The sequence below is a fragment of the Podarcis cretensis genome (genome assembly GCF_951804945.1).
Source record: "Podarcis cretensis genome assembly, chromosome: 5".
Lineage (NCBI taxonomy): Eukaryota > Metazoa > Chordata > Lepidosauria > Squamata > Lacertidae > Podarcis > Podarcis cretensis.
In genome coordinates this window covers 47777692-47803451 of record NC_137174.1, presented here as the reverse complement: position 1 = coordinate 47803451, position 25760 = coordinate 47777692, and positions in this window count along the sequence as shown.

Below are 25760 nucleotides of genomic sequence, written 5' to 3'. Positions count from 1 at the left end.
AAGACATGTTTCCCAATCCAGTGAATGATTGGCACATGAAGACCTGACATCAGTCTCTTTTGTTGGACTGGGGTGTCTGTCTTGCCTTGCTGTGCTGGAGCTTCATTGCCCACCAGCACAATATAACAAGACAGGGAGCTCTGATCAGGTTGCCACCACAAGGGACTAACACATTTTCCTTACTATGAACAATATCACAGGCATTTATGTACTCCCAAAACACTGATGGGGTGCTTTGCAGGGGCACAAAAATTGACCCCCTTCCCATTTTTACTCAGCTCTAAAATAATACTTATACCTTGTATTAAAGGTGAAGTGAGGACAGAGTGATTTAAGTAGACATAGCTTTTGCTCCTTGCTGAAATAAAATGCTCTTGACAGACTGATCCTGCCTCTCCCCTGCGTTGAATTACCATGACAAATTCCTTGATGAGGTGCACTTAGGGTGCTATTTTGGTACAATATACCTGGCACTTAGCATATGAAACTTCCTATGCTAAATTAAGTTTATGCATCTCCCTTTTCTTCCGTCATATTTCAGTGAAGACCAACACTTGGAGATAGCCAGAGCTCAGGGAGAAAGGTATACGTTTTGCATGCAGAAAGTCACAGGTTCAGTCAGAAAGGATATCTGGCGGCGAGGTTAGAAAGCTTCTGCATGAGTTCTGCAGAGTAGCCAATACCGAATGTTGGGCTGTCTTGCCAAATGCAAGGTGGTTCTTTTAAAATGAGATTCAGAAGTAATACAAAACACAAGTGAGTGAGAAGATTAAATATTTTATTCTAAACAGCAAGCAATATATACATTCCAAGCAAACACTTCAGTCTGCCACTTGGAAGCCCTCAAGAAGTGGCAAAGTGCCTCCCCAGGTAGCCTCAGTTTGCATGGCCCCGCGGCCAGATCAGTCCATGCACGAGCTTCTCAAAAACTCTGCCCAAAACCATCCGATTTATAGATAGCTAGCCTGTGTGGCTTGCCCGACTGGCTACATGCAGATCATTCATTAGCCACCCCTTCCCAATGCCTCACTTTCTCAAAACAATGTCCAACATCAAAGAAGGTACCTAGCACTATCACTTCCTTCCAACTGATTAGGACGTTAAAGGGCATTCATGCCACCAAAGAACTTAAGGAACAGAGTCAGAGAGGGTAACCATGTCAGATCACTAACTCCTCTTTATCTTCTGGATAGATTGTCCATGGATCAAAATTAGGTTCTTCAGAGCTTATTGGGAGAAATGGCAGTTCGGTGGTTTGAGGCAAAATTGCAAGGAAAAGGTCTCAGTTCAATCTGAAAGACTCCCTTATAGATAATATTGAACTAAATAGACTAATGAGCTGGTTCAGTAGCGGTGGTGTTTGTTTTTTTCAGCCAGAGCATGCTGGAGCTCAGTTCCAGCACTTCTCAGGCGGGCACCATTGCAGGTTGGCAGTCCCTTTGCCCACTTCTTGCCTTTATGTACTTCCGAGAAGCCCAGTGTTCTGAGAACATTTCAAGTCAAAACAGAAGCTGGTCAGTGTATACTTTTTTTTTTTTAGATCTACAACTCCACCTACCTCCTAGCCACTCCTATCTGCAACCTGTGTTTCTTTGTCCACTCTTGTGTTGCACATAGTTCATTTTTTTTTTCTTTTAGTGTATCTGCCTTGCTCCACCTTAAGTACTTGTTGGGGTTCACAGCAGTTGTTGCTATGGGGGGCTGCCATGACAGAAGGAAATAATATTGATAGTCCGCTTTCAATGGATTCCTTTGACATCTCTTGCCGTAATACATCAGTTAGTTTTTAATATCATTTTTAACAAGGCTTTGTACAGTGTGCATAAGTATTTGGGGGCCATATGGACCTTTGCTGCCTTGCAACTATCTGTATTTTCATTAGAGGTAATATTTTTTGCCAATGTCCCATCTTAACTTATTATGTAGCGCTTCTGTGACCATTAAACAGATTGAGAATCCTATTCAACAGATGGCTGCGTTTTGGTTCAGAATGAAATGAACAGGCTTCTATCCTATATACCTCTTTGTTATATTTTTTTAAATTTGCTTTTGGGCAATGGCTCTGTGGATAGCAATATAGAACTTAGATCTGAATTAACCAGTTGTCCCAGAATGACCTTAGAAACGGCATATTGTTTCTTTTCATCCCATGTCATTAACTTGAGATAATGGTTTTCATTTTGAGTTATGCAACTACTTTTGAGAGATCTGACCAATTTTACACAGGATATGGGAATGCTGGCTCATTGTTTCCATCCATCATGTGTGTGTGTGTGTGTGTGTGTGTGTGTTGTATTCATAAAATTGGTCTATTATGTGCAGTCCCCCCTAATCAAGATCCAAACTGCCGCGGGTGTACCAAGACTTCAGATCCTGCATTCTAACTGCATTAGCTCACAGCTTTCAAATGTTGCTCCTGAAAGTCAGGGCACTCTCTGATCAGCATTCCATAAGAAGTCACTGAATGTAGAAGGAGAAAGAGAGAACTCCCCTGTGAATACAGGAATACAAGGCAGATCAGGCACACCCATCTTGAGAGGTAATATTAACAAGGGCTCACACCAACATTAGGTCATTCAGCCCTTCCCTCAAGGAAAGACTGTGGTGGAATCTACACACATGCTGAAAACGTTGTGAAAATGCTTTTTTAAGAAATCATTTTGAGAAATGCATTGAATTTGCTATAGCTCAACTAGTGTCACAATTGTATCTTGCACTTTACAACACATTCAAAACATTTTACTTGCAGCTGTATAGCTGAGTCCTTGGGCTAGCTGAAGGGGCCAATGTTGTCTGTTCCTTGTATCTGTTGATCTAAAATATTTTTTGTTTGGGGAATACTGTCACACGATGCCTAGATGCAACGCAGGACTATGCAGGTCTATGAAGTCCAACTGACGCTCTCTGTGAGCGTGCCCTGTTCACTTATTTTAAGGACTGAAATTTTTGGCATGGCTGATAGGTTAAGAACTCCATCTTTAGAATCTGCAATATTCATGCCTTAGTAAATAATTAGCAAACCATTAACAGTATTTTCTGAGTTGCAGCGAGGCACTTCAAAACATGAAAAACTTGATGGATCTCAAACTTCTGGAGTTAGCTCAAAAGGAAAGAAAGAAAGAAAGAAAGAAAGAAAGAAAGAAAGAAAGAAAGAAAGAAAGAAAGAAAGTTCCTGCTATGGATCTTGGAGAATTCAGAGAATCTTCAAAAGTGTAACTATTGTTTTGCTTCTTGTAAAAATGCATTTCACACTAATACTGCATTTGGTTTATTTGGTAATGATGGTCCACCTTTGAGTGCTGAAGCAAATCTCTTCCTACTGCAGTAGCACATTTCTTTTTTACTATTCACATTATTATTAGCTGGGGAACGTCCATAGCTCAATGGCAGAACACATAATTTGCATGCAGAAAGTCTGACTCATCTTTAGTTAAAATGTTCAGGTAACAGATGGTGGAGAAGAACTCTTCCTGAGACCCTGGAGAGTCATTACCTGCCATTAGAGTGGACAATACTGGCTTGAACAGACAAATATTTATTGGGGGAAATGGTCCAGCTTACTGATAGAGCAAAAGCTTTGCATGCAAAATACCCCAGATTCAATCCCTGCCATATCTAAGGTACGACAGTAAAAGACCCATGCTTGAAATACTAAAGAGCCAGAGAGTTGTTGCCAGTCAATGAAGATAATAGATAGACCAGCATTGACACATGTCAATGAAGATAATAGATAGACCAGCATTGCATTGCCGCTGGTGGTTACTGAGAGCGGGAGCGGCAAGGCAGCAGGAAGCTTGCAGTGGTACCAACCTTGAGATCAAGACAGGTCTCAAAGTTATACAATTTGATGAGTCTAGGAGGGAGGCTTGAAAGAACAAAAGGCTACTCATGAGTAGGAATTCTACAGCCTGGTGAGTTTTAGGGGCAGTGTAGACTTTCTTCATTTTTGCTCCAGAGGCTTTCTATAATTTGGGCGCATTGCCTTTCTTTCTTTGCAACAACTGCATGTCTTCTATTCTATATTTCCATTTCAGTAAACTAATTTCTTGTTTCATAAAACTGTGTGGTCTGAGTATAATGTAAACACCCTCAAGCCTATCAGTTTAACTTCGTACTACCTAGGGAGGCTTCAGAGACTCAGGGGAACTTTTGAAGGCAGCCTGGCGGAAAATAATCAGTCCCTTATCTGATGGCAACAAGTACCTCAAAGAAGGGCAGGGTGAGCTGAGGAGGGGCGTAAACTCTGCTGTGGCCAGAACTTTCTTCCCCAGATGACATGGGAGGGTGGCTGGACATGCCTATCACAGAGGTGCTGATAACGGGGCATATTTTCGTAGAAGAGACTTTTGAAACAAATGTCACATCACCTTATTTCTTTATGGAAACTGACATGCAGTCATAGGGGGCATACGCTTTACCTCAGACCATAAACATTTGACTCAGTCCTCACACACCACATTTCTCTCAGGTCCAGAAATGTTGAACGCTTTGGTGCAGGCTGTGATGCCAAAGACAGAGTAGCAGAAATTATAGAAAAGAATCAGAGGGAAGCCTTTCTTGAGGTGAAAAGAAGCTCATTATTTTAATAAGTTGCAACAAACACCCTTAGAAAAGACATGCCTATTGACTCAAGCATCTAAAAGGCAACTTAGTAATTATGGGTAGTAGAATATTGAGCTGAATCTCCAATCTGATGTTTACAAATTGCTCCTTTATACTTACAAATTGGTCTTTGTATTGGTTTTTGCATAGTTGAGAGAAATGTGCCTGAATACCCCCTGACACTGTGAAGGAAGGAGGACTGGATTAAGTGGCAACTCAGTGTTACGAAACTGAATAATCCTAGTGTTGGGATTTCGCTTCCTACAGAGAATTAATTTGACACATCACCAGTTTATTCACAAGTCACTCTTAATGCAGCTAAATGTATACTGTTAGTCTTCAAGGCTGTCACTGAGGACAATCTGATTGTCTGTGTCTCTTTCCCCCTCTGTTTGGTTTCTGTAGACAGCAACATACAGACCAAGAATGCAAAGAGAATTCCGTCTCTGCAAAAATGGGCAGAGAATGTTGTTGAGGCAAGAAACTACTCACTTCTTTTTAATAATAATAAAAAGCAGGACTGGAATGTGCTAACTGTGGACCATTGAAACAGAATTGAGTTTCTGACTGTCACTGTAGGGAAGAGGAAATGAATTATCCTGAAATACTCGAAACCTACTAAGAGACACAGTGGGAAAGTGATTGCCTTAGATGCTAATGTCAACCTGCTGTTCAGCGGAAGCAGCTGGCATAGCCCAAGGCTTCCGAAGAAGCAAATCTTTCTCCCTTTCCCTTTCACTGAGTGAATATTCTCCCTGTTTCTGGTTACTATTGTCCTACTTCTGAGGCTATCCAAGGGATGGGGACTGATTAACACATTAATCACAGTCTTCAGAGGGAACACCCTCCAGAACTTGCACAGAAGGAGTAACCTTTAAAAGCACCTCCCTTTTTTACCTGTCTAAACACGTGGATGATTTGCAATCCAGTTCCACATAGCCCAGGAAGCCATGTGTTGGGAAGTTAATATACTGCCAAGTAAGCAGGGAAGGCAATGAACCTGACATTTTGAACTGTCTGATGCTTATGCTATCTGTTTAATCACTGATCATTTGTTAGTGTCACCTAGTGTGTTTAGCTGTAGCACATTATGGCTTAGCTACCCTTAAACTATGAATCCCATAAATGACTGAGCAACACAATGTAATAAGTATAGCCCTCTTGGATCAAGTCAACTGTCTATCTAGACTTTTCCCCCACAGTGACTATCCAGATGCCTCTGGGATGTGCACAAGTAGGGCATGGAGCTAACCTCTCCTGGTATTCAGAAGTGCTGTCTTGGAACCTGAACCACTGGTATTGTAGCACCCTGCTTGTGGTTAACGCTTAGCTGGAATGAAATATTCAACGCAGCAATAGAGAAATTAAAATAATAATTTATTTGTCAGACAAATAAATGAGAGGCACAGTGGTATATAGTTACCAAGCTCTGGCCTGCTCTCCTGCCATTATGGCCAGCACTTATATTTCCTTAACCCAGCCCCCTTGCTCCTCCTTTGGCTGCCTCTGTCCAATCAGCCTGGTTGAAATTCCTATTGGCTGTTTGCTAGAACCAATCATAAAAGATACACCCATTTCCTATTGCCTTTTATGGGAAACAAAAAGCTATATTTCCTTCTATTTATAATTGGCAAACAAGTAGCCATTAACCTCTACAAGGCACCTTAATTACCAGATCACCTTTGCCCCCTTAATTCTAAAATAGAGCAGATGGCTAAAACAGATGGTGGCTAATTTTATTTTAAACAGATGTCAGAGGTCTTGGGTTCACATTCTCATGCATCATCAATGAAAGATCTCCTTTTTTTGGAGGTCTTTAAACAAAGGCCTGACAACCATATGTCTGGAGTGCTCTGATGGTGTTTCCTGTCTGGCAGGGGGCTGGATTTGGTGGCCCCTGTGGTCTATTCCAACAATATGATTCTATGAAATAAGAATCTAACATTTCTTACTTTCTAGATGCTTACTGCATTCAGACAACAAAATATCATATTATACATAACATAAACAAACTTTTAAAAGGAAAAGAAATCTTTGCAGAGTAAAAGGATCTCAGTTTAAGAAAGAAACAACTTTTTAAAAAAGGCTTCCCAAAATACTCCCTCCCTTTCTGCCAGCCAGATGCTTAGCCTTTTTGACCTTTAGGCAAATGACTCTTTGTATGATGAGAGGCCAAATGGTAAAACCTTACTATTTACCTACTTCTTAATTTAACCGCTTTTACAGCTTAGTTGTACTCTGCAACATGCAAGGTCAGCGACCTCGCTCTCAACCTTTTTATGACCGCAATAAACCAGAGGGGCCCTCTGCCCAAAAGCTTGCCAGCTTCCTGCTGGTTTCCTGCCTTGAAAGAAATATTTGTGAATTTAAGCTCATTTTTAGAATACAGGAATCTGATCAAAATATAAGCCTTGATAAAAATGCAGGCTATGATCAGATGCCTCAGTATCATGTGTGAATCTGTTCTCCATGGATTTGTCTGATCTAAACTAGGGACCATCACTACCACAGCACCGTGTATCATGGCAGTAAACTCTATCAATAACATGTTGAATGAAAAAGCCCATTTGACAGGTAGAATTCAAGAGAAACGTGGTGATAGCAAAAGCTGCACTACCAGGTTATGGGACTGGGACTGCTTTGGTGTTGCTGGTGGATGACCTTCAGCAGAAAAATGACAGTGGACTTCTCAGCAGCTTTCAATGCCATTGACCATGGCATTTTTCTGGACTGTGTTGCCAGAGTAGGGCTAGATGCAAGATTTGGAGGGGTAAATCCAGAATATGATGCTTGGCATTATTGGCCTTTGAGGTATCTCAGGGTTCCAATGTCATGCTTTTTAACATCTACTTGAAACCACTGGGATAAGTCATCTAGGTATTAAGAAGAGTCCTCCTGGATGAGACGAAACGCCTATGTGGCCCAGCATCTTATTTCCCAAAGGGGCCAACTACATGACTATGGAAAGTCTACAGGTAGATCATGGGGAAATAGTCTTTCCTACTATTGTTTCCTAGTTACCGGTACTTAGATTTTGGACTGACGTATTACAATTGTGCAACTGACACATAGCTCTACTTCTCATTTCCTCATACTGACTGCTGCCTTGATTCCATTATGATTCTACTCTGTTTCTTTCCACTCTCTCATTCTGTGCTCATTCATTCAGCAACAGACTTGAATTTGATTCACTTTGAGCTCCAGAGTAGGTGGCACTCAAGTTTATTCAAAGATTAACTTTCAAAAGTTGAAGCTGAGCTGCATATTTTGAACTAATATTCAGAGGGGATAAGGCACTGATGTATAGGAAATTTCTCAGTGATCATAAAAAATATTCCAATGGGAAATTAAGCTTTGCATTAATCTGAACTTCAGCTGATCATTGGAGATAATCATGTATCATTTCATAGGTGGATGCTGCTCTATGAGGTTTAATTAAGCAGCACTTATAATATTACTGTTGCCATGGTTAATTGAATAAAGGTGTGTGTTATTTTTATGGCATGTTTGACTGAGATTCTTAGAAGCTGCAGAGCACCATCCATGCTGAGTTACTGTTTAAGGGTTGGGGGTATTAATCAATTTGATCATAATCCAAATAGTCTCAAAAACTTCATAAAAGCAGCTGAAGTGAATTCTTCATATGAATTAAGTGCCAGTTGCTGGTGTATGCTGATCAGATAAAAATGACACTTTAAAGAAAACAGTATCTTAATAGGGATGGGTTGTTGTCAGTGGAGATCATTTCATGCAGTAGTTCAGCCTTCACCAACCTGGTGTTATCCAGATGTTGATGGGTTACATCTGATTATTGGGCATGGTGGTTGGGGCTGATAAAAGCCGTAGTCCAAAATATCTGGAGGGCATCAGGTTAGACAAAGCTGCAGTATTCTACTTGGGGGTGAACAAATCCTTCCATTCGTAGTCTGTGTCACTTTTGCGTGTTTTTACCAATAATCCAATTTGGTTTCATTAACCTGCACTTTAAACAAATGAAAGTATCAAAATTGTATTTTAATATTCTCTCTCAAAATACATATCTGAATCTATGTTTTGATATATCTAAACTGATGAAAATTACATTGCAGTATTTTCAAGTGGTGGGTAGTTAAGTTCCAATCCATAAACTAATCTTGAGATGTGAGGATCAGGATATTTCATATAGGGCTTTATAAAGATCAAATTCCTCAAGCACCCCTAGTTTAGCTTATTGTTGAATAGCAGTTCAGTTTTATACTGCTAAAATACGGGAGTTCTCATCAATATTGGCATTCAACCGGCTCATGAATGCTTTTTTAAACAAGCACTTCCCTGATCTTCTGGCTTGAATCTTCTGCTCTAACTGTTGTCTTGACCACTGCACCATTTAACAGAGTTTTTAATTATATATTTTAATTATGGATATTTTAATGCATGGTACCTGCTTTACTATGTATTTCAATTGCTGGCAGCTGTTATTTTTAGAATTGGCTTTATTTTTGTTCTTTTGCTCTTGGTTTTTATTTGTTTGTGGTGGTGTTGTTGCTGCTGTTGGCATTCATCTGTCTTGAGAGACAATGGAGCACACCTCTGGGAATGAAATCAAATCCCTGTGTGACCTCCTTGGGGTTCAAGCCTGTGCATTGTGTATGGAGGTGCTGGGCTGCCCATTTCATCTTCAAAAGAAAGGCAGTATATAAATCCTATGAACAACAACAACAACAACAACAACAACAACAACAACAACAACTGTTTGTTGGCTGGATATCTCCCATTTTGTTGTTTAGTCATTTAGTTGTGTCCGACTCTTCGTGACCCCATGGACCAGAGCACGCCAGGCACTCCTGTCTTCCACTGCCTCCCGCAGTTTGGTCAGACTCATGTTTGTGGCTTTGAGAATACTGTCCAACCATCTGGTCCTCTGTCGTCCCCTTCTCTTTGTGCCCTCAATCTTTCCCAACATCAGGGTCTTTTCCAGGGAGTCTTCTCTTCTCATGAGGTGGCCAAAGTACTGGAGCCTCAGCTTCACGATCTGTCCTTCCAGTGAGCACTCAGGGATGATTTCCTTAAGAATGGATAGGTTTGATCTTCTTGCAGTCCATGGGACTCTCAAGAGTCTCCTCCAGCACCATAATTCAAAAGCATCAATTCTTCGGCAATCAGCCTTCTTTATGGTCCAGCTCTCACTTCCACACATCACTACTGGGAAAACCATAGCTTTTACTATACGGACCTTTGTTGGCAAGGTGATGTCTCTACTTTTAAGATATGTCCCATAGATTAGACAAAACCCTAACATAGTTCCACAGCAATTTACACTACTTAGGAGTTCTGTTTGAGGATGTTTGAAGGCAGTACTTGGTATGAGAATTTCCCACATGATATGAAGTGCCTAACCATATTCTGATAATCTTAATGGGTCTTCTTAGCTTAAGGATGCACATTGTTTCTGGTCCAAAGGTCTGTAAGAGGAGTTGCATACAGGGGATTATTCTGTTCTCTGCACTAAATCAATGATAAGTAGTAAGTGAAAAGAAGGTGTCCCTCCAACATAGAGGAGAAGGGGGGAGGACTTTTCTGAGTACATCTAAAGGCACAAAACTTGCTGCCCCATTTGTGGATCTTGAGGTAGGATCAAAGCTAAGCACTGAGTTGGCAAAGCTAAATGCAGAGTTTCCCTTCCACATCCATCCTGAAGCCTCTTGTGCATGCAGAAAATATGATTAATTGTGTATGGGGATAAGTTTCAGTATGTGACTTGCCTTGGTGAATTGTAGTGGCTTTATAATAATTTGGAATTAAAAATAGTACAAATGATAGCAGCTGAAGACATCTGACATGATGATTCAGCCACTAACTGTGGGTGATTAATCTAGTCTAAATTCACTTTTGGATTCCTTCAGAAAAGGTATTTATCTTTCATCTGTTTCAGGTAATTATTCACTTTCACATTACCAGATGATAACGTTAAATAAATTCCTTTGCCATTTTATCACTGACCCCCCCCCCCCAAACATAATGCCTTTCTCAACTCAGGTATTTCATGACAACTGTGTTCTCATTTCCCATTAGTCATTTGTTCAAACAATAGATATTTATTTTTAATTTATCTTCAAATGTCACTTTCTCCAAATCCCTAATTATTGTTTGAGTAAGAGATGGGGGAATCACTGCAAATGTTTCTTTTTGATTGTTAAGTAAAATATTATGAGTGAAGCTAATCAGAATGCTAATATTAGAGATTGCTGTCTGAAAGCCTTTTTACAGATGTAAAATTTTGTCTCTAGAATTCACACATGACATTATTAAATATTTTGGGGATTTGTGCTGTACTTTATCATAACATACCAAAAAATGTATATAAAGACTCTCCTCCCTGAAAGAGAGGGGAGTGGTTGTGGACGGGAGCCCGAGCACCGCTCCTAGCAGGGGGCGTTGCCCCCTGCCTCCAGCTCACCTGGCTGGCACTCACGCCCCACCCCCGGTGGCCGTCCAACCAGGTGCCATGGGGGGGGGCGTGTCCAGCAGCCTTTATGCTGCAGTGCCAGCCTCCCCCCCGGCCTCATTTCTCTTTGTCGTCCTGGGCGAGTCAGGAGGATCCTCACCTCCGTGTTCCTGCATAGAAGCGGCCACGTGGAGCTAACTTTGAAGAAGACTTTTGAGAAAGGGAAGTCTTGCCCTCAAATCCTCCTTCATTACTTTTGTGATTACTTTTTCCTTTCTCCTTGTCTTTAAATCCTCCTTCCTCCCCACCATCATTTCCCCCTTTACTTTTCACAGAATACCCCCCCCCCCTAGTTTCATCTTTGATCCCAAAGCCTTCTCGCTGTGTAGGGGGTCTTCCAGTGTGTGTTTCCAGCACAGCTGCATTTTTGAGAGTGCTAATTTTAATTTTATTTTATGCTGCTAATTCTACCCTACTTACTGCGTATTGGTTTGATTTATTTAATTGGAGTGTCTGAGTGGTTGGTGTAAGAACGATTGCTGAACGTTTGACCTTAAATCCTTACTTCGTCACTTTAATTGCCCCCATACTCCTTTATTTTAATTCCCCCCCTTACTCCTTTACTTTAATTCCCTCCTTGCTCTTTGGCGAGTTGTTGCTTTAATCCTGCCTGGATATCCTGTGTGATTGAGGCTGCTCTTGCTGGCAACATCTTAAAAAACAAAAAACAAGAATACTTCTCCGACTTTGTATCAAACATTCTGTGTGTGTGTGCGCTGCACTTTTCCGATTTTAAATCAGTCACTCTGTATGTGTGTGTGTGTGTGTGCTGCTCTTCTCCAATTTTAAAACAGACACTCTTCTTGTTGTTAAAACTAGTTGACTTAAGCATTTATTAAGCTAATATTTTGCTGGTGCCTTGGGGAAAAATACTTTCTTTTTAAAATATGTTCTAATTATATACTTATATTTTCCTGTGGGATAGAATATGGGTGATATTCAACTAATATCTACTCAGAATATTAAAGAACATAGCTAAGTTAAAATAATTAATTTCAATGGGTCAACTATGAATGAAAGTTAGTTGGATATGCAATTTTCTTTTTGAAAAATGTGTAGCATTTACACGCAGGCCTCACTTACCGAACACAATGTGTTCACAATGAGAAATCTTCTGCTAGGCGAGTGTTTGCATAACAAGTCCACAGTTTCCATTGATTCCTATGGGAAAATTTCTAATTAGGGATTTGTCCAGTGTCTCTCTGCCCCTCTCTACATGGTTTTTTCCGAAATTGCAGCAGCCAACCAACAAAGGAAAAAGTGTTTTGTCTGACCTCTCCTGCTTTCTGATTTGTCTGATCTCCCTCCCTCCCTCCCTGGTTTCTGCCTTAAAATGGTTGCCACCAACCAGCAAACCACAAACAAACAAGGGAGTAAGGAAGTGGGCAAGCTCTTGGTGTTTGGATATCTGAATCTGTGGAGTGTATAGCGAGGTTTTGGCATAACTATATAAGTTCAGATAAGTGATTTTTTGCATAGCAAGCATACAGATAGAGAGACCTGCATGTACAGAAGCGCTGTGTGTTTATTATGTGCTTTTATTTTACACTCACACACACACACACATACATACACACACACACATTACAACAACAACAACAACAACAACAACAACAACAACAACAATAGAAAAAAGGGACAAGGGGGAAATGCCCCACACCAGCTCCAATTAACAATGCAAATAAGCCACCAAAAAAGGTAAGAATAATCTATCCACCCTAATTTAAACATATACAGCAATATAAGTCATGCATATGGCCAAATAGGTATCCAAATGAGATTGTTGATTATATGTTCAAATGTAGAAAGAGCAGTAAGATTTCCAGGCCACTGCGTAACAGGTGGTAGATATTTAGCCTTCCAACCTTGAAGTTTAAGTCTTTTTGTCACCATAAGGTCCCACAGGATGTACTTGTCCCTCTGTTATTCCCCACCTCACAGGAATATAATTTAAGAGTTTGTGAACATCCACAAATATCAAGGATTTCTCCAAAACAAAGTTAATATGAAATATTATAATATGTATGGTCAAGCCAACATCAACGAGAGATTATCTGCATTAAATATCTAGCATCTATTCTTTCCAATAAGGGTGCTGTGGACTCCAATATACCAGAAACATCAATTTTGAGATGGGGGAAACAAAACAAAAAATGTTGCAGTAGTTCATTCCTTCATATCCATTTATAAACAAATTCTACATTCTATGGTAGCATATTTGTTCCCTTTAATGAACTCTCAGGACAGCTTATGAAGATGCTGTTGATTAATGGGAGGGTTTTAAACCTTCACATTTATTGTTTCTTTGCTCTGGACACCTCATTATGGTAACTGTACATCTGCAATGCCTCGTGATCACCGATGATGGATGAGCACTTACGTCTGGGAAGCATAATAAAAAAGGGGGTGTTGACAACATTTTAAAGATGCGAGGCATGTTTTCTGCCTACAATGTGCCAATGTCAAGGCATAAAAAAGACTTACATCAACAGCAAAATGATCTCCACAATATATATATATATATATAAATAGAGAGAGAGAGATAGTAGTTTCAGGTCCTGCCTTATTTCCTCATTTTTTTTCTGCTGAAGGATTAAAATGAGATCCTTACCGAAAACAAGAAAACAAGACCCCAAGGTGGTTATCACCTATGGAAGCTAAGGCTGTGAAAAGACCCAATATGGAGGTCAAATGGCCGAAATATTGGGAAATATTAGAAAGAGATGGAGACAATTGGAGATTGCAGAGTATGGAGAAACTTAAAGATAAAGTGCGAGATTGGTTACATTACGCTCAGATTAAAGAGGCTTTTAAATTGGATAAAAAGTTAGGATTCCAAGTGGAAAAATCGAAATTGGAAACAGAACTGTTAGAACCTAAGACTAAATTACTTTCAAGAATGTATAACTTGCTGCTGAGGTGGAATACACAGGATGAAACGGTTAAATCAGCTATGATAAAATGGGCACAGGACATTGGGTATAATATCATGTTTGCTGACTGGGAAAAGTTATGGACTACCGGTATGAAGTTTACGGCATGTAATGCCTTGAAAGAAAATATTATGAAAATGATATATAGGTGGTACATGACCCCAGTCAAGCTAGCTAAAATATATCACCTGCCAGATAACAAGTGTTGGAAATGTAAGGAAACTGAAGGAACATTCTTTCACCTCTGGTGGACTTGCCCTAGGGTTAAGGCCTTCTGGGAAATGATATATAATGAGCTGAAAAAGGTATTTAAGTATACCTTTCCTAAGAAACCAGAGGCCTTCCTTTTGGGCATTGTTGGCCAGAGGGTGTTAAAGAAGGACCAAACATTATTTATGTATGCAACAACAGCAGCAAGGATACTTGTCACCAAACATTGGAAAACTCAAGATTTGCCCACGCTGGAAGAATGGCAGATGCAACTGATGGACTACATGGAGTTAGCAGAAATGACCGGCAGAATCTGAGATCTGGGAGAAGAAGCAGTGGAGGAGGATTGGAAGAAATTTAAGGATTATCTTCAAAAACACTGTAAATTATATGAGTGTTAAGAAGGATGAGAGATTGGAAAACAACAGGGCACCATAAAGTTAGCTGAAAAGATTATGAGAATGAGTGAATTTCATGAGAAAGATAAATTTTAAATGAATATCATGTTAAAACTAGGTATTCAGGATTTTGATAAAAATATTCAAAGTTATGGATAAAATATTGGAACTCTGTACAATAAGAATGAAAATAAGGTGATAAGTTGCTGGCTAAAGTTGTATTAACTTGGAAAGTAGGAGCGAGAGACGTGAGGAAGTCCAAAAGGGAAAAAATGGAGAAAAGATGGTTATTACAAGATGTATAACTTTATGTCTGTTTTATTCTTTGTTTGTTCTTTGTTTATTCTGTCTTTTTTTCTTTATTGTATTAACAAAATTCTTAATAAAAAAATTTATAATAAAAATAAAATAAAATGAGATCCTTACCCTGTGGCAAACACCTTTCTAATAGTGCCTTGCTGTTAATGATCATACCTAGGTTTGGTTGAATCCCATAGGCAATGAGCTTTTATGAAATAGCTTAATCTGCACCTGCATCAGTCCCACATTTAAGGCGATATAAACATGTGGCACTGGTTCTTTCCCTTTACTGGACCATTAGAAGACAGCAGCATTCCAATGTCTATTGATATAAGATTTTATTGGGGCAAGATACAAAACCATTAATATACACCTGCCAGCATGTACTTTTCTTAGGGGACCTTCTCTTGTGAAGGAACATGGAACAGCTTCCATTCAAAACACTAAGGTGGCGGTCTGCCCTACTGAAGACAGACCTCTGTTAAAAGGGCTGCTACAGCCTTTGCTGAAAAGTAAATGGAGACTGGTATAATTAAATAGCAGATAATTTAAAAAAAGGGATGTGGGTGGCACTGTGGGTTAAACCACAGAGCCTAGGGCTTGCCGATCAGAAGGTCGGCGGTTCAAATCCCCGTGACAGGGTGAGCTCCTGTTGCTCAGTCCCTGCTCCTGCCAACCTAGCAGTTCGAAAGCACGTCAAAGTGCAAGTAGATAAATAGGTACCGCTCCAGCGGGAAGGTAAACGGCGTTTCCATGTGCTGCTCTGGTTCACCAGAAGTGGCTTAGTTATGCTGGCCACATGATCCAGAAGGTGTATGCCGGCTCCCTTGGCCAATAAAGCGAGATGAGCACCGCAACCCCAGAGTGGGCCACGACTGGACCTAATGGTCAGGGGTCCCTTTACCTTTACCTGATTTAAAAAATGGGAAAGAATACCATCACAGTGCTGAACTTAAAAGCAGTAAACCCGGTCTTATAGTTAATGGTCACAATCCAACTTGAGTCCATGGATTTCAGACAGCTTAAGACTGTGATACTATATACAAGGAAGCAAGGAAAAGCTCTAATGAAGCTCAATGGGGCACTGGATTGCTCTGTTAGCAATTCATTGTGGTCATTGTGTCTTTTAGATTCACACTTGGACAAAATCCGGTCAGGGGAACATAAGAGTCTTAATCTCAAGGCCATGGGTTCAAGCCCCACGTTGGGGGCTAAAAGATTCTTGCAGTGGTTTGGGCTGTATGATCTTTATGGTCCATTTCAGTTCTATTATTCTATGACAATTTCAGCCATTGTTATATTGCAAGCATGTCTCTGTGAAGCTGATAGACTGAAAGCTGCTTTCCTAGAAGGTATCCTGGGCATTGTCTACTTTGTGCCATTAGCTGGAGCCCCATTAATTGCTATGGGACTCAAATTTGACTACATTCTCCCTGGACAGAGGCCAAAGTCTTAGCTTATAAGAAAGGAAGTGTGGAGATCAAATTAAGAAAATGATGCATCCAAGGGCATCCCAAAATGCGTAGGGTGAAATTGGGTATTGCACAGTTTTTCTCAGACCGAACTGCTGCAAATGGGTATGGGGTCACTGGGCTGCAGAAGCCAAAGCAAGCTGACTCATGAGGCAGTCAAACACTGAAAGGTGTGCAGGGACCTATCCACCTACTTAGTACCCTGAAGCTTCTTTCTGCATTGCCTCCGATCATAAACCCACCAGGTGTTTTCCACAGTCCTAAAAGTATCCTGTCTATGACCCTGAAGACTTACTGCCAGCCACTATGGACATTATACAATTGGACCAATGGACTCTTGTAAGTATACGCTTTCAGTGCACATAACTGTTTCTACTTCTTCTTTTCCGTGAACTATTTGACATTAATGAAAGTTTTATTATCTATATAATACTGAGAGAAAATGTTCCAAGGATGTCAGAGTTGCATCATTATAATATTCAGAAAATTTAAAAGAACCACTTTAGGATCTTATTGTAAAGATTCCAATTTTAAGCTTCCTGGAATTATTTTTTATGCTTTTCAGACTTCTCTGTTATATTGCCATGATTAACAATGTTTAAATAGCATAGGTTCCACTTTAGCACTTCAGATGACCTGCATTGTACATCCTTCTGAGTTATTAAAGCTATCCATTATTTTTATCTCTTCCTCATCTTTATATTTTCCTCTATCTTCTTCCGCTGCAAAAAAGACATCCCTCTTATGCCACTTCCTTAATTGCTTTTTATAAAGTTGGGCAAAGTTCTTTATCTGAAAGATACCATCCTCAAGAGATTTTGAAAGATTGACAGGTCATGCCTTCTCTTCAGCAAAACTGTTATGGGTCTTCTCTAGCTCATACTATGTTTATCAGTTTGCCTGGTTCTCACTTGGGCACTGAACAATTTCATTTCCAGAGATGCATTGCCTAAATTCCAATTTTCTGGTACAGGTTGTATTTATTGATAGAATATACCCCACACTGATAGATCTGATCCTGGGGATGTTGTGATTTCATTTTCCAGTTTGCTCTAAACTGCAATATTGTGAGGCCTCCAGCAGATCCAACATGTAGTTACATCTACTAGCTTGAACATTTTGGGGGTGATTCACCAAATTAACTAACATGTCAGATTCAGCACCAAATGCTCGGTTAAACAGATCAAGATTTTCTTCTTGATGTGCTGGCAATATCTTGCAAGGCATCTGAATGCACAGAGAACAAACAAAATGGACAGACAGACAAACCACTTTCCAAAATATATAGTACATAATGCCTCTTACAACACTTATAGGCCTACAAAACTTATAAAAATATTTTATATAGATATTTTAAAACCACACTTTCATAGGAAATATAACAAGGTGGTGTACAATATAAAAAACAGAACTACAATAGCAACAGTAAATATGTCAATGGAGTATCAAAACTATTTTATTTATTTAGATATCACACTTCATATATTCTTCTTTACTAGGAATGTAAAACAGTGAAATTTTTATCTGGTTGTGATGCTTCTGCAGTCAGTCACTCTTATGTCTGTCTGTCTGTCTGTCTGTGTATATATATATAGAGAGAGAGAGAGAGAGAGACAGAGAGAGACAGAGAGTCTGAAAAGGCAACTATATGAGAAATTCAAATCACATTTTCTTTCCTTGAAGCTTGGAGTACCAGTAAAACTGGAAATAAGCTATTAGACAAGATAAATGTAAGAGGAAAGTGGCAGAAGTAAAAAGAAAATAACAGGCTTGGGGGGATAAAGTTGCTTTACAGCAGAGTGACTTGATTAAATGACCAGAGAAATGTAAACTGCAGAATAAGGATTGAATAAAAGCATTTCTGCAGAAAAAAAGTCCAAGGAATAAAGATGGGCGTGCATAGTTTTGTTTTGTTTTAGTGTGATGGTGGATTTTATTTTAATTTGAAAGATGCATAGCAAATAGGTGGTGAGATTTCATTTCTGATCAAAAGCAGCCTCAAACCAATCCATTTTCAGTGCTAAGCTACTTTTCTCAGTATTGTCACGGACCGATGACAATTCCAGATGTTCTGATGAAATAGTGAGCATGGAGGAAAGAGTCATTCATGCATTTGCTTTTCAGGCTTTCATGTAACAGCCAACAAGGGAGCTCTCATTTATTCCCCCTGAAGAGCAACATAAGTTGTACTGAAATGTGGCTGCTTGCTGCACATCACAGGGCCAGGAAGACGTGCCACTTGCCTCTTCATCCATTTTGTTGGAAAAATTGATGCATGAGTTCTGTGCACATGGTTCCTGCTGGTATATCGAGTTTTATCTTAATTTAATTTAATTTAATTTAATTCATTTAATTTTAATTTTAATTTTTAAATTGCAGGTAGGATTCTAATTTTGGGGTGGGGTGGATTTTTATTGTTTTTGTTCTTTGCTATGCATTCTTTATCCTCTCATTTTGGTTGCTTTCCTAGAATTCATCTTCCAAATTCTTCGCATCCTTTTAAAATTCCATTGTCCAAAGTCACACACAACTCTCCAACTAGTGCTTTACCAGCCCTGAGACCCAGTTGCTGAGTGAGTGGTTCTAGATGAGAATTAGAATCACTGGATACAAAAGGAAGAGAAGAAGCAAAGAGATCAATAGACTATGGGTGACTTATTGATTACCCTGCATTCTTAGATTACTTGTCTGGGTGAATGTATGAGTTGAAAGAGAGAGTGGCATACCACTCTCAGTGAATAACTGAGTGGTAGAAAGCCAGTGGGACAAGCTTGTATTTGATGCTAATGTACAGTTCATTAAAATGTGAGTAATAGTGGCTACTGCAGATAGATTTATGCACATTCATTCATTGCTTTCTCTCTGGTTGTTTAGCAGCTCTCAGCTAACCTCTGTGCGATTTAGAGTATGTGAGCCGATTGCTAAACAGAGCTGTTACATGATAAAAACAAGCTGAAAATCCACTATTTGCCTGCATTTCCAGTACTCAGAATCTTGATGTCCAAATACCATTAGCACAAAACCATTCCAGTCATCTGTTGTGAGACTTTGGAGCAACTTCTTTGTTATGTGCATAGCTCACCCTAAAAAATATTCTGATTCCTTCTCAAGTGTTTCACTCAGTTGCAATTAGGCTGCTGAACCATAGGAGCTCAAGGGACTGTCATAGTTCAGCTGTGGAGCACAGAAAACCCCCTCCACTTCCATTCCCTGCTGGGCTCTCAGGAAAGAGCTCTGCCTGAGATCTAAGACAGCAGCTGTCAGTTAGTGTAGGAAATAGTAGATTGGGTGATCTCATGTCCTGCTTCAGCATGCGGTAGTTAATCTGTAAGAGCCTAAACAACAGTGTGGAAAGGTGTTGCCTGGGCAAGTTATATGTACTGCTGTCCAGTGCTGAAGTCAACTTGACTTTCATACAAACACTTATTTGCAAGGGTAATGGGCACATTGACTGGAATTAAATAGGCCGCCACTGCTTGTAAATCATAAATATGTTAACTGTGCAAAGCTACAGACATTCTAGGTCAGTGATGGAGCCACAGTTGTCCCTATGGCATTTGGACCTGGAATGACTGTTCTGCCAGTTGTTCTCAAGTGCTGGCTCAGCACTGAGCTGCCGAAGACCTGGCAAGCCTGCCTTTTAATATGAAGGGCAGTGCCAGCCAACAGCCAACAGCTCTGCCATCCAGCTAATCCTCTCCCCCCAACAGTTTTCCTAGGTGTCCTGATGTCTCCTACTTGTCTCCTGAGGATATGTTCTTTCTGCCCTATGTCTAACGGGATCTTCTTCCACCACTGGCCCATCTGTCAAGTTTTGACAAAACAGAACCCAATTAGGCAAATTCACAAATCAACAACATGTCCTCTCCAAGCCCTTTTTTATCCTTCACCCTGAGGAAGGATAAAAAAGTGGTTTCATACTAATCTAGCAACAAACATACACACACACCAAATGGTGACAAGCTCCATTTGGACAATAGGTACAGTCCTAAAGGGTGGATTTGAGGCTTGATGAAACCAGGAGCCTGCAGCTGCATAATTCTCTGAGTGTGGCTAGTTTAAATATTCTGACCTGTCTTTTCTTTTCCCAGTCAGGCACAAGGATGTTACCCACTGTGCTGGTCTGGCATACCCTGTATCCAATCAGGCCCCTGTAAATGATTCCCACCTGAAAACTATGCCTGTCAGGTGACCCTGAAGTATTTAAACCATGCTATTGATCCATTCAGAAGACAGGAGTGCATGGCGTGCTCTGGTCCATGGGGTCACGAAGAGTCGGACATGACTAAACGACTAAACAACATTGATCCATTCACTTAGATATAGCTCAGCTTCCATCCTTTCTCATTCTGGACCCATTTGCACTCAAGACAATTATGAATAGCACCAGGCAAAGGTTTATTTCCCAACAGGTCCCAAGAGAATGGAAAGGGGGGAAAGAGTTGAGATTTTAAAATATTCTCAATGAATTAGTTCAGGCAATTCCAGCTACCATGTTCATATCATTTAGCACTGCAAACTTAGTTATGCCAGGAATGAATTTTCTGCCTGGTAGGTTGGTTTTTTTTTGTTAAACAAAGTCCCATTAATCTTCTGAAACCGATAGCTGACATCTTTTTGTATTATTTTTCTAAATATAGTGAGTGCTCTGTTATTCTCACCCCCAAATTAATCCTGGGTCTGAGTCTATCTGAGTTAATTGAGTGGCAGTTGCTACAAGCCCCAAAAGGTAAAATATGTGAAAAGGAAAATAGATCTTTTGCATCATGTGAACCATATGTGCAGGAACAGATAATGTGAAAGAAGCAATTTACTGTGGAAAATTTCCTTAATAATCTTCAGTGACTGAAAGGGGGAAATTTTGCAGGCATAAGGCACATCTAGCCAGCTCTAAAATACTTGTGGAGAACCTGTACCAAATTCTAATGCCCCTACAGGCTAAAAAATTAAGTTCCATTCAGAATTGGATGCATTTAGAGACATGCGGTGCTTCCTGGAGAGGCCTAAGTCTTGTGTTGGCATAGCAAGTTGAACATTATAAATTACAGCTGTGTGAATTTGCCTGCTGTATCAAAAAGTGCCCTATCATGAGTGAAAGTATCACTGGTAAGAAGAAACCCTGAACAGGAAATGGAACTGAACTTAATCAATGTTTAAAGTGCAATCTTGTATACACATTTATCAGGAGCTAAGCAAAACCTATTCTTTTTGAGGGTATAGAAATGATTAACAATAACTATAAATCTTGTTATGCATTCATTCCTCATCTGTAATTTAATACTTTCAATTTGGTTCCAGTATTCTGCTAGAAACTTCATTGGTGTCATTTGGGCAAGCATAGGTAGATATGGAAGTTAAATATTAGGGAGCTGTAGTGACTTTAATATTTGGTCAGGACTCTGTTTCTGGTGCTTCATAAACAGCCTGCCTCAGTCTAAGGCACTTTGTAGACTGCCTGATTTGGCTTGGTAGCCATCTGAATTCACTTCACACGCCCACACACAATTCAGCATAACTACTATAGAACTTTCCCCCCTCTTGCCAGAAGTGGATGAAATTTGCAAACATAGTAGCCTCTCCAGAGTGGAAAAAGCCTGCCCAACTTTGGGGTTGAATTGGATTAAATTTGTAGGCAAGATTGTCCCTTCCAAGGGCATGAATCAGTTTACTTTATGGATAAAATCATTCTCTCTGACTGCAAGCTCTTCCTTTCCCTATTACCTTTCCCAGGGTGTTATACTTTATATTTAGTTTTTTCTTTTAGTAGATGCTGGTCTGCATCATTGTTTTGTTATCTGGACCACTGAGGCACCGTGAAATACTTCAAGGGTCCCTACTTTGATTCAAGCTGCCTCATTCAGATTCTGTCTTACCTTTTTTTTTGCAAGAATTAAGTAATACAACAATCTCTGATTACCTTTTTCAAGTACAAAAGAAAATTTTAGCACACAAATTGTTTTAAACCATCTTGTGAACTGAGAGGTAATAATTTATGTCTCTTAAAAATGTCAATTTCAGGCACATCAAAATCTCACTTTGCATGCCTTTTCCTTTGCTAATTGTGTCACCAACTCCTTTGGGTCAAGTGCTGATGCTTGGGCATGCTCAAGCAATATAGCTGCCAAGCCCATCCCGACTCACCTCTGAAGAGCCTACTCATTTATGATACACATCCCTAGAAAGGACAATACGTACATGTTGCCCCTCTGCTGTTCTGAGGCTGAATTTTTATTTGGAAATACTTCCCGCATTTGTGCACAATGCTTGATCTTTTTTGTTCTATGTAAGAACAAAGGGGAGTTTATAACACAATATGCTTAACAGTGTCCTTGCAGGGTAGCTGGCTTGTCACAAGACTGGCTAACGTGACATTGGTTGGAATTCAAACCTACTCTTCCAGTTCCAAATCTTGATTTTCTGTCCACCGTACCTTTGCGACCTAAATTCCCAGGAGTGCTTTTGGAAGAATTCCTTATAGAAGTATGTGTGCGGGAAATGCTCTGTCAGAATCTGCTGCATGTGGATTCTTCGGGGAAGATTTGTGAGTGACTTCAAAAGTGAATCACTAATGTGATTAACTCCAGTGGATAAAAAACATTAGCTCAAGCGGCTTATTGGATATTCTTCCAGAATGTGTAAGCTCAGGGTGAGGGCTACTCTATGTATTATGAACTCTAGGCAGAAGCTAATTGTGACATCCTCCTCATGCTGACTATTCATACTGACTTTCACCATGCTAGTCTATTTCCAAGTCAACATTTCCAATCGCCTTCTAAATCCGGCCCACGGACGGTCCAGGAATCAGCATGTTTTTACATAAGTAGAATGTGTCCTTTTATTTAAAATGCACCTCTGGGTTATTTGTGGGGCTTGCCTGGTGTTTTTACATGAGTAGAATGTGTGCTTTTATTTAAAATGCATCTCTGGGTTATTTGTGGGGCATAGGAATTCGTTCTTTCCCCCCCTTCAAAATATAGTCCGCCCCCCCCCAAGGTCTGAGGGGCAGTGGACCGGCCCCCTGCTGAAAAAGTTTCCTGACCCCTGTTCTAGTGGCTCCCCTTGTGATTTACAACCCTGCACCATTGCGGTTCTAAATAGCAGAAGGAGCCTCCACACTAGTGCTGGTTCCACACTGCTGACTTTTGATGTCCAATGCATGGAGGCAGCAGGGTGAGGCTATCAGATTGTGAGGGAGAGGGCAGGAGCAGCAAATGCAGCCTCACTTCCCAACTTCACATACAGAAAATACATGAAAATGCCTGAATAGGGCTATTGTGAACCAGTTCAGAACTCTTGGGGGAATTTTAATTTTAATTTCTGTAGTATTCAGCAGTGACATTTGCAAGCTGCAACCTAATTATGGCTTGATATGAAAGGAATTAGCACATTGCTGCTTTCACTTGCTTTCACATTCTGAGATGCCTGACACAAAAAAAGAAACTTAGAATTCTCTGTCTTGCTCCATGTAGTTAACAGCTCTTTGATTGGGAGGATTTAAGTGGCTGGAGCAGAGCGGCAGTCTTCTTTACAGCACCTGCATGACTAACTCATAACAAATGGTAAAAAAAATAATCTACTTTTCAGAAAACCTAATTTATCTCTTCGAGACCATCAAAATTGTCTCTGATGAGAGGGAGCTTCCCTGAGGACCCCTTTGCCTAGAATAGTAGATGAAATAGATTGCTTAGAAATAAATTACAAATTTGTTTCAGCAGACCTGGGTTTACCTTACATAACTTAAAGGTACTTTGTAGTGAATATCTCAGGGAGTCTTGAAAACAAGAGACAAAATGCTACATCTTCCCTTTCACTCACTCTCTCACACGTCAGAGGACCTTCTCTGGAGGGGATGAATTAGGGCGACCAACTTGAACCTGCACTTTGAGGTACGATTTCCTGGCACTGGGGGCCCCACTGCCTGGCCAGCACCGCCACTCCCTGCACAGCCATGTGAGGCTCAGCAGCTCTCACCTTCTTGGAGACAAGGAGAAGATCAAGTTGGAGGGCCTCTAAAGGGAAAATGTCAGCCAGAAGCAGATAAAGACCGCAGCTCCTAATGTGGCAACAAAGGAAACAACAAGTCAGCTGGGAGAGAGGAAGGGGCATTGCCACTACTGCCATGAAGAAGAGGGATGGCAGAGATGTGGGGCACTGAAGGCAATGGGGGCCCCACATACTTGCATCTCCCTTTGGTAGGTCCTGCATGCATTCACCAAGTTAGCTGCCTGTTGACCTAACCCAGTTCTAGTCTGAGTAATGCAGGGAACAGCTATATGTGTAACCGCTATATTCTAAGGTTGTTCACTGAACAATCATCCTGTGTCATGAGCTGGTAGGATGATGGGGAGGAGAGAGAAGATCCCAGTGAGGGGTATAGCCAGGACTGGGACACACCAGGGCAAGCAGGAGATGGGGAAGGAAGATCGTGAGGGGATGAAGGTCAAGGCACAGGAACCAGAGTAGCAGGACCAATCACTTGAATCACTTGAACCAGAGGAGCCCCTGTCTTCACAAACACGGTGGACTCTGAGGTGTAGGGAGCACCAGAATTGGCACTCTAGGAGGCTGAGGCAGGCAAGGGCCCACAGGTGGGGCTTGCTACCTCTGGGAGGAGGGGTATGATTCCTCAGCTGGAGTAGGCTTGGAACAGGTGAGGGCCACCTGCCTCATCAAGCTCAGATGCTGCAATCTGCAGGCAAAATACAAAAGGGAAGCAGAGGTGAGGGGTTGTGTCTGCTCAACTGCCAGTGTTGGTAGAATCACAGGCAGTGTAGGTTGGTCCACACAGGCAAAAGGGGCACTGCCCTGTTAGGTATTTGTTTAATTGTACACTGAAATGGAAAATGACTATATGTGTATTGCTAAAGGGGCATGGAAAATTCCATTGAAGCTAAGAAGAGCTCTCTGGGTCCCTAACAGGTTGGTAAATAACTGTTGGTGTATCTCTACTGCTCTCTCACATGATGCTTAACTTTAGTTCATATGGGAGGGGTATTCAGTTGCAAAGCTCCATTTTGAGGAAGTTGTCTTTGTTCTTAGCCACTGTAGTAGAAAGCTGTGCAAATGAGTCTCACCAAGAGAAAACAGCTCCAGGATGCAATGGAGGCTGTGGAGAGAGGCAGACTTTTGATTTCAGGTCTCTCTGGAGTAATTTTATATTTCTAAGAAGCTGGGCCTGTGCTTGGACAAGCATGTGATTTCATGCAACTATTTGGATGTAACATTTTTTGTTTTTTGTGTCTTTTTGAAGACAGTTCTGTTAGTAAAGCTTTTAAACCAAATTTATGGGCTGGACAATTTTCATTCCAAGAGCAGTCAGTTTTTATTCATCCTATTACTTCTAGCTGCACAATATTATGTG